The sequence below is a fragment of the Somniosus microcephalus genome, chromosome 4, assembly GCF_052327205.1.
Source record: "Somniosus microcephalus isolate GS21.2 chromosome 4, FLI_Smic_1.0, whole genome shotgun sequence".
NCBI classification, from domain to species: Eukaryota; Metazoa; Chordata; class Chondrichthyes; order Squaliformes; family Somniosidae; genus Somniosus; species Somniosus microcephalus.
The window spans coordinates 83557445-83576160 of NC_140990.1; the positions used below are offsets into that span (position 1 = coordinate 83557445).

At 54.0% G+C, this 18716-nt stretch overlaps 1 pseudogene; it reads left to right on the plus strand.

Annotated features, from left to right (window-relative positions):
* Positions 1-18716, plus strand: part of LOC147119388 (uncharacterized) — a 383928-nt pseudogene that overhangs the window by 23596 nt on the left and 341616 nt on the right.

The following is an 18716-nucleotide window of genomic DNA, read 5'->3' on the forward strand; positions in this document are numbered from 1 at the left end:
CAGGGTTAGAATCCCCGTGTACAGTCCCAGGATTAGAATCCCCGTGTACCGTCCCAGGGTTAGAATCCCAGGGTTAGAATCCCCGTGTGCAGTCCCAGGGTTAGAATCCCCGTGTACAGTCCCAGGGTTAGAATCCCAATGTACAGTCGCAGGGTCGGAATCCCCATGTACAGTTCCAGGGTCGGAATCCCCATGTAGCGTCCCAGGGTCAGAAGCCCCATGTACAATCCCAGGGTCAGAATCCCCATGTACAATCCCAGGGTTAGAATCCGCATGTACAGTCCCAGGGTTAGAATCCCCATGTGCAGTCCCAGGTTTAGAATCCAAATATACAGTCCCGGGGTTAGAATCCCCAGGTACACTGCCAGGGTTAGAATCCCCATGTACTGTCCCGGGGTTAGAATCCCCATGTACAATCCCGGGGTTAGAATCCCCATGTACAGTCCCGGGGTTAGAATCCCCATGTACAATCCCGGGGTTAGAATCCCCATGTACAGTCCCAGGGTTGGAATCCTGATGTACAGTCCCGGGGTTAGAATCCCCATGTACAGTCCCGGGGTTAGAATCCCCATGTGCAGTGCCAGGGTTAGAATCTGCATGTACAGTCGCAGGGTTAGAATCCCGATGTACAGTCCCAGGGTTAGAATCCCCATGTAAAGTCCCGGGGTTAGAATCCCCATGTACAGTCCCAGGGTTGGAATCCCCATGTACAGTCCCAGGGGTAGAATCCCCATGTACAGTCCCAGGGTTAGAATCCACATGTACACTCCCACGGTTAGAATCCCCATGTACAGTCCCAGGGCTGGAATCCCCATGTACAGTCCCAGGGCTGGAATCCCCATGTACATTCCCAGGGCTGGAATCCCCATGTACAGTGCCAGGGTTAGAATCCCCATGGACAGTCCCAGGGTTAGAATCCCCATGACATGTCCCAGGGTTAGAATCTGCATGTACAGTCGCAGGGTTAGAATCCCCATGTACAGTCCCGGGGTTAGAATCCCCATGTAGAGTCCCACGGTTAGAATCCCCATGTACAGTCCCAGGGTGAGAATCCCCATGTACAGTCCCAGGGTGAGAATCCCCATGTACAGTCCCAGGGTTGGAATCCCCATGTACAGTCCCAGGGTTAGAGTCCCCATGTACAGTCCCAGGGTTAGAGTCCCCATGTACAGTCCCAGGGTTAGAGTCCCCATGTACAGTCCCAGGGTTAGAATCCCCATGTCCAGTCCCAGGGTTAGAATCCCCATGTACAGTCCCACGGTTAGAATCCCCATGTACAGTCCCAGAGCTGGAATCCCCATGTACAGTGCCAGGGTTAGAATCCCCATGTACAGTCCCAGGGTTTGAATCCCCATGTACAGTCCCAGGGTTAGAATCCCCATGTGCAATCCCAGGGTTGGAATCCCCATGTACAGTCCCGGGGTTAGAATCCCCATGTACAGTCCCGGGGTTAGAATCCCCATGTACAATCCCGGGGTTAGAATCCCCATGTACAGTCCCGGGGTTAGAATCCCCATGTACAGTCCCAGGTTTAGAATCCCCATGTGCAGTCCCAGGGTTGGAATCCCCATGTACTCTCCCAGGGTTGGAATCCCCATGTACAATCCCAGGGTTGGAATCCCCATGTACAGTCCCAGGGTTGGAATCCCCATGTACAATCCCGGGGTTCGAATCCCCATGTACAGTCTCGGGGTTAGAATCCCCATGTACAGTCCCAGGGTTAGAATCCCCATGTACAGTCCCAGGGTTAGAATCCCCATGTACTCTCCCAGGGTTAGAATCCCCATGTTCTCTCCCAGGGTTAGAATCCCCATGTGCAGTCCAAGGGTTAGAATCCCCATGTACAGTCCCGGGGTTAGAATCCCCATGTACAGTCCCAGGGTTAGAATCCCCATGTACAGTCCCAGGGTTGGAATCCCCATGTACAGTCCCGGGGTTAGAATCCCCATGTACAATCCCGGGGTTAGAATCCCCATGTACAGTCCCGGGGTGAGAATCCCCATGTACAGTCCCGGGGTTAGAATCCCCATGTACAGTCCCAGGGTTAGAATCCCCATGTACTCTCCCAGGGTTGGAATCCCCATGTACAGTCCCAGGGTTGGAATCCCCAGGTACAGTCCCGGGGTTAGAATCCCCATGTACAGTCCCGGGGTTAGAATCCCCATGTACAGTGCCAGGGTTAGAATCTGCATGTACAGTCGCAGGGTTAGAATCCCCATGTACAGTCCCGGGGTTAGAATCCCCATGTCAAGTCCCGGGGTTAGAATCCCCATGTACAGTCCCAGGGTTGGAATCCCCATGTACAGTCCCAGGGCTAAAATTCCCAATGTACAGTCCCAGGGTTAGAATCCCCATGTACAGTCCCGCGGTTAGAATCCCCATGTACAGTCCCAGGGCTGGAATCCCCATGGACAGTCCCAGGGCTGGAATCCCCATGTACAGGCCCAGGGCTGGAATCCCCATGTACAGTGCCAGGGTTAGAATCCCCATGTGCACTCCCAGGTTTAGAATCCAAATATACAGTCCCAGGGTGAGAATCCCCTTGTACAATCCCAGGGTTGGAATCCCCATGTACAATCCCAGGGTTGGAATCCCCATGTACAGTCCCAGGGTTGGAATCCCCATGTACAGTCCCGGGGTTCGAATCCCCATGCACAGTCCCGGGGTTAGAATCCCCATGTACAATCCCGGGGTTAGAATCCCCATGTACAGTCCCGGGGTTAGAATCCCCATGTACAGTCCCAGGGTGAGAATCCCCATGTACAGTCCCAGGGTGAGAATCCCCATGTACAGTCCAGGGTTGGAATCCCCATGCACAGTCCCAGGGTTAGAGTCCCCATGTACAGTCCCAGGGTTAGAGTCCCCATGTACAGTCCCAGGGTTGGAATTCCCATGTACAGTCCCAGGGTTAGAATCCCATGCACAGTCCCAGGGTTAGAATCCCCATGTACAGTCCCACGGTTAGAATCCCCATGTGCAGTCCCAGGGCTGGAATCCCCATGTGCAGTCCCAGGGCTGGAATCCCCATGTACAGTCCCAGAGCTGGAATCCCCATGTACAGTGCCAGGGTTAGAATCCCCATGTACAGTCCCAGGGTTTGAATCCCCATGTACAGTCCCAGGGTTAGAATCCCCATGTACAATCCCAGGGTTGAATCCCCATGTACAGTCCCGGGGTTAGAATCCCCATGTACAGTCCCGGGGTTAGAATCCCCATGTACAATCCCGGGGTTAGAATCCCCATGTACAGTCCCGGGGTTAGAATCCCCATGTACAGTCCCAGGGTTAGAATCCCCATGTACAGTCCCAGGGTTAGAATCCCCATGTACTCTCCAGGGTTAGAATCCCCATGTACAGTCCCAGGGTTAGAATCCCCATGCACAGTCCCAGGGTTAGAATCCCCATTTACAGTCCCAGGGTTAGAATCCCCATGTGCAGTCCCAGGATTAGAATCCCCATGTGCAGTCCCAGGGTTGGAATCCCCATGTACAGTGCCAGGGTTGGAATCCCCATGCACAGTGCCAGGGTTAGAATCCCCATGTACAGTCCCAGGGTTAGAATCCCCATGTACAGTCCCAGGGTTAGAATCCCCATGTACAGTCCCAGGGTTAGAATCCCCATGTATAGTCCCAGGGTTAGAATCCCCATGTACAATCCCAGGGTTGGAATCCCCATGTACCGTCCCAGGATTGGAATCCCCATGTACAGTCCCGGGGTTAGAATCCCCATGTACAGTCCCGGGGTTAGAATCCCCATGTACAGTCCCAGGGTGAGAATCTGCCTGTACAGTCGCAGGGTTAGAATCCCCATGTACAGTCCCAGGGTTAGAATCCCCATAGAATCCCATGTACAATACCGGGGTTAGAATCCCCAGGTACACTGCCAGCTTTAGAATCCCCATGTACCGGCCCAGGGTTAGAATCCCATGTACAGTCCCAGGGTTAGAATCCCCATGTGCAGTCCCAGGGTTAGAATCCCCATGTACAGTCCCAGGGTTAGAATCCCCATGTACAGTCCCAGGGTTAGAATCCCCATGTACAGTCCCAGGGTTAGAATCCCCATGTACAGTCCCAGGGTTAGAATCCCCATGTACAGTCCCAGGGTTAGAATCCCCATGTACAGTCCCAGGGTTAGAATCCCATGTACAGTCCCAGGGTTAGAATCCCCATGTACAATCCCAGGGTTGGAATCCCCATGTACAGTCCCAGGGTTGGAATCCCCATGTACAGTCCGGGGTTAGAATCCCCATGTACAGTCCCAGGGTTAGAATCCCCATTTACAGTCCCAGGGTTAGAATCCCCATGTGCAGTCCCAGGATTAGAATCCCCATGTGCAGTCCCAGGGTTGGAATCCCCATGTACAGTGCCAGGGTTGGAATCCCCATGCACAGTCCCAGGGTTAGAATCCCCATGTACTCTCCCAGGGTTAGAATCCCCATGTTCTCTCCCAGGGTTAGAATCCCCATGTGCAGTCCAAGGGTTAGAATCCCCATGTACAGTCCCGGGGTTAGAATCCCATGTACAGTCCCAGGGTTAGAATCCCCATGTACAGTCCCAGGGTTGGAATCCCCATGTACAGTCCCGGGTTAGAATCCCCATGTACAGTCCCGGGGTTAGAATCCCCATGTACAATCCCGGGGTTAGAATCCCCATGTACAGTCCCGGGGTTAGAATCCCCATGTACAGTCCCGGGGTTAGAATCCCATGTACAGTCCCGGGGTTAGAATCCTCATGTACAGTCCCGGGGTTAGAATCCCCATGTACTCTCCCAGGGTTGGAATCCCCATGTACAGTCCCAGGGTTAGAATCCCCATGTACAATCCCAGGGTTGGAATCCCCATGTACAGTCCCAGGGTTGGAATCCCCATGTACAGTCCCGGGGTTAGAATCCCCATGTACAGTCCCAGGGTTAGAATCCCCATGTACAGTCCCAGGGTTAGAATCCCCATGTACAGTCCCAGGGTTAGAATCCCCATGTGCAGTCCCAGGGCTGGAATCCCCATGTGCAGTCCCAGGGCTGGAATCCACATGTACAGTCCCAGGGCTGGAATCCCCATGTACAGTGCCAGGGTTAGAATCCCCATGGACAGTCCCAGGGTTAGAATCCCCATGTACTCTCCCAGGGTTAGAATCCCATGTACAGTCCCAGGGTTAGAATCCCCATGTACAGTCCCAGGGTTAGAATCCCCATGTGCAGTCCCAGGATTAGAATCCCCATGTGCAGTCCCAGGGTTGGAATCCCCATGTACAGTCCCAGGGGTGGAATCCCCATATACAGTCCCAGGGTTAGAATCCCCATGCACAGTCCCAGGGTTAGAATCCCCATGTACAGTCCCAGCGTTAGAATCCCCATGTACAGTCCCAGGGTTAGAATCCCCATGTACAGTCCCAGGGTTGGAATCCCATGTACAGTCCCGGGGTTAGAATCCCCATGTACAGTCCCGGGGTTAGAATCCCCATGTACAGTCCCAGGGTTAGAATCCCATGTACAGTCCCAGGGTTAGAATCCCCATGTGCAGTCCCAGGGTTAGAATCCCCATGTACAGTCCCAGGGTTAGAATCCCATGTACAGTCCCAGGGTTAGAATCCCCATGAACAGTCCCAGGGTTAGAATCCCCATGTACAGTCCAGGGTTAGAATCCCCATGTGCAGTCCCAGGGTTAGAATCCCATGTGCAGTCCCAGGGTTAGAATCCCATGTGCAGTCCCAGGGTTGGAATCACCATGTGCAGTCCCAGGGTTGGAATCCCCATGTACAGTCCCAGGGTTAGAATCCCCATGTACAGTTCCAGGGTTGGAATCCCATGTACAGTCCAAGGGTTGGAATCCCCATGTACAGTCCCAGGGTTAGAATCCCCGTGTACAGTCCCAAGGTTAGAATCCCCGTGTACAGTCCCAGGGTTAGAATCCCCGTGTACAGTCCCAGGATTAGAATCCCCGTGTACCGTCCCAGGGTTAGAATCCAGGGTTAGAATCCCCGTGTGCAGTCCCAGGGTTAGAATCCCGTGTACAGTCCCAGGGTTAGAATCCCAATGTACAGTCGCAGGGTCGGAATCCCCATGTACAGTCCCAGGGTCGGAATCCCCATGTAGCGTCCCAGGGTCAGAATCCCCATGTACAATCCCAGGGTCAGAATCCCCATGTACAATCCAGGGTTAGAATCCGCATGTACAGTCCCAGGGTTAGAATCCCCATGTGCAGTCCCAGGTTTAGAATCCAAATATACAGTCCCGGGGTTAGAATCCCCAGGTACACTGCCAGGGTTAGAATCCCCATGTACTGTCCCGGGGTTAGAATCCCCATGTACAATCCCGGGGTTAGAATCCCCATGTACAGTCCCGGGGTTAGAATCCCCATGTTCAGTCCCGGGGTTAGAATCCCCATGTACAGTCCCGGGGTTAGAATCCCCATGTACTCTCCCAGGGTTGGAATCCCCATGTACAGTCCCAGGGTTAGAATCCCCATGTACAATCCCAGGGTTGGAATCCCCATGTACAGTCCCAGGGTTGGAATCCCCATGTACAGTCCCGGGGTTAGAATCCCCATGTACAGTCCCAGGGTTAGAATCCCCATGTACAGTCCCAGGGTTAGAATCCCCATGTACAGTCCCAGGGTTAGAATCCCCATGTGCAGTCCCAGGGCTGGAATCCACATGTACAGTCCCAGGGCTGGAATCCCCATGTACAGTGCCAGGGTTAGAATCCCCATGGACAGTCCCAGGGTTAGAATCCCCGTGTACTCTCCCAGGGTTAGAATCCCCATGTACAGTCCCAGGGTTAGAATCCCCATGTACAGTCCCAGGGTTAGAATCCCCATGTGCAGTCCCAGGATTAGAATCCAAATATACAGTCCCAGGGTGAGAATCCCCGTGTACAATCCCAGGGTTGGAATCCCCATGTACAGTCCCGGGGTTAGAATCCCCATGTACAGTCCCGGGGTTAGAATCCCCATGTACAATCCCGGGGTTAGAATCCCCATGTACAGTCCCGGGGTTAGAATCCCCATGTTAAGTCCCGGGGTTAGAATCCCCATGTACAGTCCCGGGGTTAGAATCCCCATGTACTCTCCCAGGGTTGGAATCCCCATGTACAGTCCCAGGGTTAGAATCCCCATGTACAATCCCAGGGTTGGAATCCCCATGTACAGTCCCAGGGTTGGAATCCCCATGTACAGTCCCGGGGTTAGAATCCCCATGTACAGTCCCAGGGTTAGAATCCCCATGTACAGTCCCAGGGTTAGAATCCCCATGTACAGTCCCAGGGTTAGAATCCCCATGTGCAGTCCCAGGGCTGGAATCCCCATGTGCAGTCCCAGGGCTGGAATCCACATGTACAGTCCCAGGGCTGGAATCCCCATGTACAGTGCCAGGGTTAGAATCCCCATGGACAGTCCCAGGGTTAGAATCCCCGTGTACTCTCCCAGGGTTAGAATCCCCATGTACAGTCCCAGGGTTAGAATCCCCATGTACAGTCCCAGGGTTAGAATCCCCATGTGCAGTCCCAGGATTAGAATCCCCATGTGCAGTCCCAGGGTTGGAATCCCCATGTACCGTCCCAGGGGTGGAATCCCCATGTACAGTCCCAGGGTTAGAATCCCCATGCACAGTCCCAGGGTTAGAATCCCCATGTACAGTCCCAGGGTTAGAATCCCCATGTACAGTCCCAGGGTTAGAATCCCCATGTACAGTCCCAGGGTTGGAATCCCCATGTACAGTCCCGGGGTTAGAATCCCCATGTACAGTCCCAGGGTTAGAATCCCCATGTACAGTCCCAGGGTTAGAATCCCCATGTACAGTCCCAGGGTTAGAATCCCCATGTGCAGTCCCAGGGTTAGAATCCCCATGTACAGTCCCAGGGTTAGAATCCCCATGTACAGTCCCAGGGTTAGAATCCCCATGTACAGTCCCAGGGTTAGAATCCCCATGTACAGTCCCAGGGTTAGAATCCCCATGTACAGTCCCAGGGTTAGAATCCCCATGTGCAGTCCCAGGGTTAGAATCCCCATGTGCAGTCCCAGGGTTAGAATCCCCATGTACAGTCCCAGGGTTAGAATCCCCATGTGCAGTCCCAGGGTTGGAATCCCCATGTGCAGTCCCAGGGTTGGAATCCCCATGTACAGTCCCAGGGTTAGAATCCCCGTGTACAGTCCCAGGATTAGAATCCCCGTGTACCGTCCCAGGGTTAGAATCCCAGGGTTAGAATCCCCGTGTGCAGTCCCAGGGTTAGAATCCCCGTGTACAGTCCCAGGGTTAGAATCCCAATGTACAGTCGCAGGGTCGGAATCCCCATGTACAGTCCCAGGGTCGGAATCCCCATGTAGCGTCCCAGGGTCAGAATCCCCATGTACAATCCCAGGGTCAGAATCCCCATGTACAATCCCAGGGTTAGAATCCGCATGTACAGTCCCAGGGTTAGAATCCCCATGTGCAGTCCCAGGTTTAGAATCCAAATATACAGTCCCGGGGTTAGAATCCCCAGGTACACTGCCAGGGTTAGAATCCCCATGTACTGTCCCGGGGTTAGAATCCCCATGTACAATCCCGGGGTTAGAATCCCCATGTACAGTCCCGGGGTTAGAATCCCCATGTACAGTCCCGGGGTTAGAATCCCCATGTACAATCCCGGGGTTAGAATCCCCATGTACAGTCCCAGGGTTGGAATCCTGATGTACAGTCCCGGGGTTAGAATCCCCATGTACAGTCCCGGGGTTAGAATCCCCATGTGCAGTGCCAGGGTTAGAATCTGCATGTACAGTCGCAGGGTTAGAATCCCGATGTACAGTCCCAGGGTTAGAATCCCCATGTAAAGTCCCGGGGTTAGAATCCCCATGTACAGTCCCAGGGTTGGAATCCCCATGTACAGTCCCAGGGGTAGAATCCCCATGTACAGTCCCAGGGTTAGAATCCACATGTACACTCCCACGGTTAGAATCCCCATGTACAGTCCCAGGGCTGGAATCCCCATGTACAGTCCCAGGGCTGGAATCCCCATGTACATTCCCAGGGCTGGAATCCCCATGTACAGTGCCAGGGTTAGAATCCCCATGTACAGTCCCAGGGTTAGAATCCCCATGACATGTCCCAGGGTTAGAATCTGCATGTACAGTCGCAGGGTTAGAATCCCCATGTACAGTCCCGGGGTTAGAATCCCCATGTAGAGTCCCACGGTTAGAATCCCCATGTACAGTCCCAGGGTGAGAATCCCCATGTACAGTCCCAGGGTTGGAATCCCCATGTACAGTCCCAGGGTTAGAGTCCCCATGTACAGTCCCAGGGTTAGAGTCCCCATGTACAGTCCCAGGGTTAGAGTCCCCATGTACAGTCCCAGGGTTAGAATCCCCATGTCCAGTCCCAGGGTTAGAATCCCCATGTACAGTCCCACGGTTAGAATCCCCATGTACAGTCCCAGAGCTGGAATCCCCATGTACAGTGCCAGGGTTAGAATCCCCATGTACAGTCCCAGGGTTTGAATCCCCATGTACAGTCCCAGGGTTAGAATCCCCATGTGCAATCCCAGGGTTGGAATCCCCATGTACAGTCCCGGGGTTAGAATCCCCATGTACAGTCCCGGGGTTAGAATCCCCATGTACAATCCCGGGGTTAGAATCCCCATGTACAGTCCCGGGGTTAGAATCCCCATGTACAGTCCCAGGTTTAGAATCCCCATGTGCAGTCCCAGGGTTGGAATCCCCATGTACTCTCCCAGGGTTGGAATCCCCATGTACAATCCCAGGGTTGGAATCCCCATGTACAATCCCAGGGTTGGAATCCCCATGTACAATCCCGGGGTTCGAATCCCCATGTACAGTCTCGGGGTTAGAATCCCCATGTACAGTCCCAGGGTTAGAATCCCCATGTACAGTCCCAGGGTTAGAATCCCCATGTACTCTCCCAGGGTTAGAATCCCCATGTTCTCTCCAGGGTTAGAATCCCCATGTGCAGTCCAAGGGTTAGAATCCCCATGTACAGTCCCGGGGTTAGAATCCCCATGTACAGTCCCAGGGTTAGAATCCCCATGTACTCTCCCAGGGTTGGAATCCCCATGTACAGTCCCAGGGTTGGAATCCCCATGTACAGTCCCGGGGTTAGAATCCCCATGTACAGTCCCGGGGTTAGAATCCCCATGTACAGTGCCAGGGTTAGAATCTGCATGTACAGTCGCAGGGTTAGAATCCCCATGTACAGTCCCGGGGTTAGAATCCCCATGTAAAGTCCCGGGGTTAGAACCCCATGTACAGTCCCAGGGTTGGAATCCCCATGTACAGTCCCAGGGTTAGAATCCCCATGTACAGTCCCAGGGCTGGAATCCCCATGTACAGTCCCAGGGCTGGAATCCCCATGTACAGTCCCAGGGCTGGAATCCCCATGTACAGTCCCAGGGCTGGAATCCCCATGTACAGTGCCAGGGTTAGAATCCCCATGTACAGTCCCAGGGTTAGATTCCCCATGCGCAGTCCCAGGGTTAGAATCCCCATGCACAGTCCCAGGGTTAGAATCCCCATGTACAGTCCCAGGGCTGGAATCCCCATGTACAGTCCCAGGGCTGGAATCCCCATGTACAGTCCCAGGGCTGGAATCCCCATGTACAGTGCCAGGGTTAGAATCCCCATGTGCAGTCCCAGGTTTAGAATCCAAATATACAGTCCCAGGGTGAGAATCCCCGTGTACAATCCCAGGGTTGGAATCCCCATGGACAATCCCAGGGTTGGAATCCCCATGTACAGTCCCAGGGTTGGAATCCCCATGTACAGTCCCGGGGTTAGAATCCCCATGTACAGTCCCGGGGTTAGAATCCCCATGTACAATCCCGGGGTTAGAATCCCCATGTACAGTCCCGGGGTTAGAATCCCCATGTACAGTCCCAGGGTTAGAATCCCCATGTCCAGTCCCAGGGTTAGAATCCCCATGTACTCTCCCAGGGTTAGAGTCCCCATGTTCTCTCCCAGGGTTAGAATCCCCATGTACAGTCCCAGGGTTAGAATCCCCATGTAACGTCCCGGGGTTAGAATCCCCATGTAAAGTCCCGGGGTTAGAATCCCCATGTACAGTCCCAGGGTTGGAATCCCCATGTAAAGTCCCGGGGTTGGAATCCCCATGTACAGTCCCAGGGTTGGAATACACATCTACAATCCCAGGGTTGAAATCCCCATGTACAGTCCCAGGGTTAGAATCCCCATGTACAGTCCCAGGGCTGGAATCCCCATGTACAGTCCCAGGGCTGGAATCCCCATGTACAGTCCCATGGCTGGAATCCCCATGTACAGTGCCAGGGTTAGAATCCCCATGTACAGTCCCACGGTTAGAATCCCCATGTACAGTCCCAGGGTGAGAATCCCCATGTACAGTCCCAGGGTCAGAATACCCATGTACAGTCCCAGGGTCGGAATCCCCATGTACAGTCCCAGGGTTGGAATCCCCATGTACAGTCCCAGGGTTAGAATCCCCATGTGCAGTCCCACGGTTAGAATCCCCATGTGCAGTCCCAGGGCTGGAATCCCCATGTACAGTCCCAGGGCTGGAATCCCCATGTACAGTCCCAGGGCTGGAATCCCCATGTACAGTGCCAGGGTTAGAATCCCCATGTGCAGTCCCAGGTTTAGAATCCAAATATACAGTCCCAGGGTGAGAATCCCCGTGTACAATCCCAGGGTTGGAATCCCCATGTAGAGTCCCGGGGTTAGAATCCCCATGTACAGTCCCGGGGTTAGAATCCCCATGTACAATCCCGGGGTTAGAATCCCCATGTACAGTCCCGGGGTTAGAATCCCCATGTACAGTCCCGGGGTTAGAATCCCCATGTACAGTCCCGGGGTTAGAATCCTCATGTACAGTCCCGGGGTTAGAATCCCCATGTACTCTCCCAGGGTTGGAATCCCCATGTACAGTCCCAGGGTTAGAATCCCCATGTACAATCCCAGGGTTGGAATCCCCATGTACAGTCCCAGGGTTGGAATCCCCATGTACAGTCCCGGGGTTAGAATCCCCATGTACAGTCCCAGGGTTAGAATCCCCATGTACAGTCCCAGGGTTAGAATCCCCATGTACAGTCCCAGGGTTAGAATCCCCATGTGCAGTCCCAGGGCTGGAATCCCCATGTGCAGTCCCAGGGCTGGAATCCACATGTACAGTCCCAGGGCTGGAATCCCCATGTACAGTGCCAGGGTTAGAATCCCCATGGACAGTCCCAGGGTTAGAATCCCCATGTACTCTCCCAGGGTTAGAATCCCCATGTACAGTCCCAGGGTTAGAATCCCCATGTACAGTCCCAGGGTTAGAATCCCCATGTGCAGTCCCAGGATTAGAATCCCCATGTGCAGTCCCAGGGTTGGAATCCCCATGTACAGTCCCAGGGGTGGAATCCCCATGTACAGTCCCAGGGTTAGAATCCCCATGCACAGTCCCAGGGTTAGAATCCCCATGTACAGTCCCAGCGTTAGAATCCCCATGTACAGTCCCAGGGTTAGAATCCCCATGTACAGTCCCAGGGTTGGAATCCCCATGTACAGTCCCGGGGTTAGAATCCCCATGTACAGTCCCAGGGTTAGAATCCCCATGTACAGTCCCAGGGTTAGAATCCCCATGTACAGTCCCAGGGTTAGAATCCCCATGTGCAGTCCCAGGGTTAGAATCCCCATGTACAGTCCCAGGGTTAGAATCCCCATGTACAGTCCCAGGGTTAGAATCCCCATGTACAGTCCCAGGGTTAGAATCCCCATGTACAGTCCCAGGGTTAGAATCCCCATGTGCAGTCCCAGGGTTAGAATCCCCATGTGCAGTCCCAGGGTTAGAATCCCATGTGCAGTCCCAGGGTTGGAATCACCATGTGCAGTCCCAGGGTTGGAATCCCCATGTACAGTCCCAGGGTTAGAATCCCCATGTACAGTTCCAGGGTTGGAATCCCATGTACAGTCCAAGGGTTGGAATCCCCATGTACAGTCCCAGGGTTAGAATCCCCGTGTACAGTCCCAAGGTTAGAATCCCCGTGTACAGTCCCAGGGTTAGAATCCCCGTGTACAGTCCCAGGATTAGAATCCCCGTGTACCGTCCCAGGGTTAGAATCCCAGGGTTAGAATCCCCGTGTGCAGTCCCAGGGTTAGAATCCCCGTGTACAGTCCCAGGGTTAGAATCCCAATGTACAGTCGCAGGGTCGGAATCCCCATGTACAGTCCCAGGGTCGGAATCCCCATGTAGCGTCCCAGGGTCAGAATCCCCATGTACAATCCCAGGGTCAGAATCCCCATGTACAATCCCAGGGTTAGAATCCGCATGTACAGTCCCAGGGTTAGAATCCCCATGTGCAGTCCCAGGTTTAGAATCCAAATATACAGTCCCGGGGTTAGAATCCCCAGGTACACTGCCAGGGTTAGAATCCCCATGTACTGTCCCGGGGTTAGAATCCCCATGTACAATCCCGGGGTTAGAATCCCCATGTACAGTCCCGGGGTTAGAATCCCCATGTACAATCCCGGGGTTAGAATCCCCATGTACAGTCCCAGGGTTGGAATCCTGATGTACAGTCCCGGGGTTAGAATCCCCATGTACAGTCCCGGGGTTAGAATCCCCATGTGCAGTGCCAGGGTTAGAATCTGCATGTACAGTCGCAGGGTTAGAATCCCGATGTACAGTCCCGGGGTTAGAATCCCCATGTACAGTCCCAGGGTTGGAATCCCCATGTACAGTCCCAGGGGTAGAATCCCCATGTACAGTCCCAGGGTTAGAATCCACATGTACACTCCCAGGGTTAGAATCCCCATGTACAGTCCCAGGGCTGGAATCCCCATGTACAGTCCCAGGGCTGGAATCCCCATGTACATTCCCAGGGCTGGAATCCCCATGTACAGTGCCAGGGTTAGAATCCCCATGTACAGTCCCAGGGTTAGAATCCCCATGACATGTCCCAGGGTTAGAATCTGCATGTACAGTCGCAGGGTTAGAATCCCCATGTACAGTCCCGGGGTTAGAATCCCCATGTAGAGTCCCACGGTTAGAATCCCCATGTACAGTCCCAGGGTGAGAATCCCCATGTACAGTCCCAGGGTGAGAATCCCCATGTACAGTCCCAGGGTTGGAATCCCCATGTACAGTCCCAGGGTTAGAGTCCCCATGTACAGTCCCAGGGTTAGAGTCCCCATGTACAGTCCCAGGGTTAGAGTCCCCATGTACAGTCCCAGGGTTAGAATCCCCATGTCCAGTCCCAGGGTTAGAATCCCCATGTACAGTCCCACGGTTAGAATCCCCATGTACAGTCCCAGAGCTGGAATCCCCATGTACAGTGCCAGGGTTAGAATCCCCATGTACAGTCCCAGGGTTTGAATCCCCATGTACAGTCCCAGGGTTAGAATCCCCATGTGCAATCCCAGGGTTGGAATCCCCATGTACAGTCCCGGGGTTAGAATCCCCATGTACAGTCTCGGGGTTAGAATCCCCATGTACAGTCCCAGGGTTAGAATCCCCATGTGCAGTCCCAGGATTAGAATCCCCATGTGCAGTCCCAGGGTTGGAATCCCCATGTACAGTCCCAGGGCTGGAATCCCCATGTACAGTGCCAGGGTTAGAATCCCCATGGACAGTCCCAGGGTTAGAATCCCCATGTACTCTCCCAGGGTTAGAATCCCCATGTACAGTCCCAGGGTTAGAATCCCCATGTACAGTCCCAGGGTTAGAATCCCCATGTGCAGTCCCAGGATTAGAATCCCCATGTGCAGTCCCAGGGTTGGAATCCCCATGTACAGTCCCAGGGGTGGAATCCCCATGTACAGTCCCAGGGTTAGAATCCCCATGCACAGTCCCAGGGTTAGAATCCCCATGCACAGTCCCAGGGTTAGAATCCCCATGTACAGTCCCAGGGTTAGAATCCCCATGTACAGTCCCAGGGTTGGAATCCCCATGTACAGTCCCGGGGTTAGAATCCCCATGTACAGTCCCAGGGTTAGAATCCCCATGTACAGTCCCAGGGTTAGAATCCCCATGTACAGTCCCAGGGTTAGAATCCCCATGTGCAGTCCCAGGGTTAGAATCCCCATGTACAGTCCCAGGGTTAGAATCCCCATGTACAGTCCCAGGGTTAGAATCCCCATGTACAGTCCCAGGGTTAGAATCCCCATGTACAGTCCCAGGGTTAGAATCCCCATGTACAGTCCCAGGGTTAGAATCCCCATGTACAGTCCCAGGGTTAGAATCCCCATGTGCAGTCCCAGGGTTAGAATCCCCATGTGCAGTCCCAGGGTTAGAATCCCCATGTGCAGTCCCAGGGTTGGAATCCCCATGTGCAGTCCCAGGGTTGGAATCCCCATGTACAGTCCCAGGGTTAGAATCCCCATGTACAGTTCCAGGGTTGGAATCCCATGTACAGTCCAAGGGTTGGAATCCCCATGTACAGTCCCAGGGTTAGAATCCCCGTGTACAGTCCCAAGGTTAGAATCCCCGTGTACAGTCCCAGGGTTAGAATCCCCGTGTACAGTCCCAGGATTAGAATCCCCGTGTACCGTCCCAGGGTTAGAATCCCAGGGTTAGAATCCCCGTGTGCAGTCCCAGGGTTAGAATCCCCGTGTACAGTCCCAGGGTTAGAATCCCAATGTACAGTCGCAGGGTCGGAATCCCCATGTACAGTTCCAGGGTCGGAATCCCCATGTAGCGTCCCAGGGTCAGAAGCCCCATGTACAATCCCAGGGTCAGAATCCCCATGTACAATCCCAGGGTCAGAATCCCCATGTACAATCCCAGGGTTAGAATCCGCATGTACAGTCCCAGGGTTAGAATCCCCATGTGCAGTCCCAGGTTTAGAATCCAAATATACAGTCCCGGGGTTAGAATCCCCAGGTACACTGCCAGGGTTAGAATCCCCATGTACTGTCCCGGGGTTAGAATCCCCATGTACAATCCCGGGGTTAGAATCCCCATGTACAGTCCCGGGGTTAGAATCCCCATGTACAATCCCGGGGTTAGAATCCCCATGTACAGTCCCAGGGTTGGAATCCTGATGTACAGTCCCGGGGTTAGAATCCCCATGTACAGTCCCGGGGTTAGAATCCCCATGTGCAGTGCCAGGGTTAGAATCTGCATGTACAGTCGCAGGGTTAGAATCCCGATGTACAGTCCCAGGGTTAGAATCCCCATGTAAAGTCCCGGGGTTAGAATCCCCATGTACAGTCCCAGGGTTGGAATCCCCATGTACAGTCCCAGGGGTAGAATCCCCATGTACAGTCCCAGGGTTAGAATCCACATGTACACTCCCACGGTTAGAATCCCCATGTACAGTCCCAGGGCTGGAATCCCCATGTACAGTCCCAGGGCTGGAATCCCCATGTACATTCCCAGGGCTGGAATCCCCATGTACAGTGCCAGGGTTAGAATCCCCATGGACAGTCCCAGGGTTAGAATCCCCATGACATGTCCCAGGGTTAGAATCTGCATGTACAGTCGCAGGGTTAGAATCCCCATGTACAGTCCCGGGGTTAGAATCCCCATGTAGAGTCCCACGGTTAGAATCCCCATGTACAGTCCCAGGGTGAGAATCCCCATGTACAGTCCCAGGGTGAGAATCCCCATGTACAGTCCCAGGGTTGGAATCCCCATGTACAGTCCCAGGGTTAGAGTCCCCATGTACAGTCCCAGGGTTAGAGTCCCCATGTACAGTCCCAGGGTTAGAGTCCCCATGTACAGTCCCAGGGTTAGAATCCCCATGTCCAGTCCCAGGGTTAGAATCCCCATGTACAGTCCCACGGTTAGAATCCCCATGTACAGTCCCAGAGCTGGAATCCCCATGTACAGTGCCAGGGTTAGAATCCCCATGTACAGTCCCAGGGTTTGAATCCCCATGTACAGTCCCAGGGTTAGAATCCCCATGTGCAATCCCAGGGTTGGAATCCCCATGTACAGTCCCGGGGTTAGAATCCCCATGTACAGTCCCGGGGTTAGAATCCCCATGTACAATCCCGGGGTTAGAATCCCCATGTACAGTCCCGGGGTTAGAATCCCCATGTACAGTCCCAGGTTTAGAATCCCCATGTGCAGTCCCAGGGTTGGAATCCCCATGTACTCTCCCAGGGTTGGAATCCCCATGTACAATCCCAGGGTTGGAATCCCCATGTACAGTCCCAGGGTTGGAATCCCCATGTACAATCCCGGGGTTCGAATCCCCATGTACAGTCTCGGGGTTAGAATCCCCATGTACAGTCCCAGGGTTAGAATCCCCATGTACAGTCCCAGGGTTAGAATCCCCATGTACTCTCCCAGGGTTAGAATCCCCATGTTCTCTCCCAGGGTTAGAATCCCCATGTGCAGTCCAAGGGTTAGAATCCCCATGTACAGTCCCGGGGTTAGAATCCCCATGTACAGTCCCAGGGTTAGAATCCCCATGTACAGTCCCAGGGTTGGAATCCCCATGTACAGTCCCGGGGTTAGAATCCCCATGTACAATCCCGGGGTTAGAATCCCCATGTACAGTCCCGGGGTGAGAATCCCCATGTACAGTCCCGGGGTTAGAATCCCCATGTACAGTCCCAGGGTTAGAATCCCCATGTACTCTCCCAGGGTTGGAATCCCCATGTACAGTCCCAGGGTTGGAATCCCCAGGTACAGTCCCGGGGTTAGAATCCCCATGTACAGTCCCGGGGTTAGAATCCCCATGTACAGTGCCAGGGTTAGAATCTGCATGTACAGTCGCAGGGTTAGAATCCCCATGTACAGTCCCGGGGTTAGAATCCCCATGTCAAGTCCCGGGGTTAGAATCCCCATGTACAGTCCCAGGGTTGGAATCCCCATGTACAGTCCCAGGGCTAAAATTCCCAATGTACAGTCCCAGGGTTAGAATCCCCATGTACAGTCCCGCGGTTAGAATCCCCATGTACAGTCCCAGGGCTGGAATCCCCATGGACAGTCCCAGGGCTGGAATCCCCATGTACAGGCCCAGGGCTGGAATCCCCATGTACAGTGCCAGGGTTAGAATCCCCATGTGCACTCCCAGGTTTAGAATCCAAATATACAGTCCCAGGGTGAGAATCCCCTTGTACAATCCCAGGGTTGGAATCCCCATGTACAATCCCAGGGTTGGAATCCCCATGTACAGTCCCAGGGTTGGAATCCCCATGTACAGTCCCGGGGTTCGAATCCCCATGCACAGTCCCGGGGTTAGAATCCCCATGTACAATCCCGGGGTTAGAATCCCCATGTACAGTCCCGGGGTTAGAATCCCCATGTACAGTCCCAGGGTGAGAATCCCCATGTACAGTCCCAGGGTGAGAATCCCCATGTACAGTCCCAGGGTTGGAATCCCCATGCACAGTCCCAGGGTTAGAGTCCCCATGTACAGTCCCAGGGTTAGAGTCCCCATGTACAGTCCCAGGGTTGGAATTCCCATGTACAGTCCCAGGGTTAGAATCCCCATGCACAGTCCCAGGGTTAGAATCCCCATGTACAGTCCCACGGTTAGAATCCCCATGTGCAGTCCCAGGGCTGGAATCCCCATGTGCAGTCCCAGGGCTGGAATCCCCATGTACAGTCCCAGAGCTGGAATCCCCATGTACAGTGCCAGGGTTAGAATCCCCATGTACAGTCCCAGGGTTTGAATCCCCATGTACAGTCCCAGGGTTAGAATCCCCATGTACAATCCCAGGGTTGGAATCCCCATGTACAGTCCCGGGGTTAGAATCCCCATGTACAGTCCCGGGGTTAGAATCCCCATGTACAATCCCGGGGTTAGAATCCCCATGTACAGTCCCGG